We start from the raw sequence: 2,371 nt of genomic DNA on the forward strand, positions 1-2,371 counted from the left end.
GAATCAATTGTCCACCTTTGACGTGCTTGCACAAAAGCCAGGCCCTCACAAACCGCGCCACTGCACCACGCAGTCGTGATACAGAGAAACGCCGATGCACGGCGTTCATCATCACGTCGGAGCCGCGATGTCCGTGTATCCCACAGTATGCGACCACCAGAATGCGTTGTTGCAACTCCACAGCTTTCTCTGGAATCCATAGTTTGCCATCAACTCGAATCATGCCGTCCTCATCTGCCGGTGAAGGTGCGTCACCACGGCAGCGCTGCTGCACTTGCTTGACGGTAGCCTCGGTCGGCCACACAAACGCAGCATCCTGCAACGGGCGGAGCACTGACATAGGCTGCGAACTCCTCGTCGTAATTCGTCGAATAGCGACGGCGTCATCTGCAGGTTTGTCATCAGGCTGACCCCACCTTGAGATCATGTCAGCCCACAGGTTGTCTTCGCCCTTGATGTGCTCGATCACATAACGAACTCCAATCATCTTAAGCGCCCAGCGTTGAAGCTTGCCGCTTACATGCTGTTTAACTTCCTTCCCAGGTGCAAAAATCTGAATTAGATTGGCATGATCGCAGTATATCCGAACCCCCAGCTCTCTTTCCGACAGATACGCCAGGTCCGTACACGCCTTCACTATCGGGTAGGCCTCTTGCTCTACGGTTGGCCAGTTCTGCTGTACTCCTTTGAACAGGCCACCGCGACACACCATCAGCTGATGAGCCTGTTCCGTCACGGGTCTTGCGTCATCCCATTCAGACACTTCAATATAATCGACCATCCTCGAGCCGACGCATCCGAGAACATACATACATGGGCGCTGATATCAGCAAAATACTGCTTGGTAGATGTAGCCAGCAGGTCGATCTCCATCTGGAAAGCGTCTGCGTCCTCATTCGGCCACTTCAGATCAACGCCAGCCAGCTGGGATTTTCGTCGTTCACGAGCCGACATTACCCCCTCCAACTGGGCTTGAAGTGGGCCCACAATACGAGCGTAGTCAACCATTGAGTCTCTGAGCCAGTTAACAGCACACAGGAAGTTCTGCAGTACTGCTGCTGTCGGCGGTAACGGCATCCTACGCAGCGCCGCAATCCTCGATGGATCATGCTGATCACTTTCTCCATCGATCATTTTGTCACACCATACAACCTTAGACGCAAACAGCGTACACTTCTTGGCGTTCAACTTCAAATTGCGCTGACGCAAGATCTGAAAGAACAGCCTTAGTTTCTCCAAGAACTCTCCTGGACTTTTAGAAAGTAGCAGTACGTCATCAATCCACACGAGCACTGAATCGTACAGCATCTCCCAAAAACAGTCGTGCATCTGAAGTTGGAAATGCATAGCCGAGTCACTCGCGTCTTGCGGAATACGCAGGGGTGTGAACACTTCATCCTCTGTCACGAAACTCAACAGCTCTTGGCAGTCTTCCATCAACGGCAGCTGTCAGAATCCCTTAAAGAGATTGAACTGACCAAAACCATATGCACCTCGGACACTCTGAGTTACTGCCGCTAGATTCGGGGTCGCCCCGGCTAAAGGCACGGGCAGCTTGTTGACAGGTCGATAATCCACAGTAATGCGATATCCATCGCCACCAGACTTACGTACAGGTAAAGTCGCACATGCCCATCTGCTGTTGTTGTTGCGGCGAACGAGCCCTTTGTCCAGTAATTCCTGCACGTATGTCCTCAGGAAAACTTGTTGCATGCCTGGATACTTCCTCACGCCACTGCTATACGGCTCTGCATCAGCTGGCAACGTGATTCCCATCGGCTCCACCCTAGCCGGCTCATCGGCTCCGATCCGCAGTCTCCATACGTCCTCGAACTCATGTGCAAGCTTCCGAAGTTCGCCTTCTAAGGTTGGCTCAAAGCCAGCTTAAACAGCTTCATCAACTAGCTTACCAACAGCAACATGTATCTCCTGCTTTTCATCGTCGAAACCGAGCTCTGGGTCGCCTTCAGTGACATCGTCATAGTCAGCATTCGCCACATTAGCACCACCAGCCAGTTGCTCCAAAAGACCATTAACATCGATGCCGATATCCTTCATTGTCGCTCGACCAAGCAAGAACTCATCTTCGTCCCCATCCACTACGAGACACGTGACACGAGCGAGATGCAACGGCCCTGCTGCAGTACTGATGCGCAAGTCTACTTCAACACGGTCCCTGCACTTCATAGTAGCTCCTCCGGCCACCTTAACCAAAATTGGGGGCTTCAAGGCCGTCAGCGCAACTGAACTGTCAAGTGCACACAGTTCCTCCACCACACCACGTGAGATGACATTGCTATCTGCAACGGAGTCAGCACAGAAAGGCATCTCCAGCACATTGTTGATCGTCACATGGTGTCCACTCGGTGCT

The sequence above is a fragment of the Phytophthora parasitica genome (assembly GCF_000247585.1).
Source record: "Phytophthora parasitica INRA-310 unplaced genomic scaffold supercont2.46, whole genome shotgun sequence".
In the NCBI taxonomy this organism is placed as follows: Eukaryota; Oomycota; class Peronosporomycetes; order Peronosporales; family Peronosporaceae; genus Phytophthora; species Phytophthora nicotianae.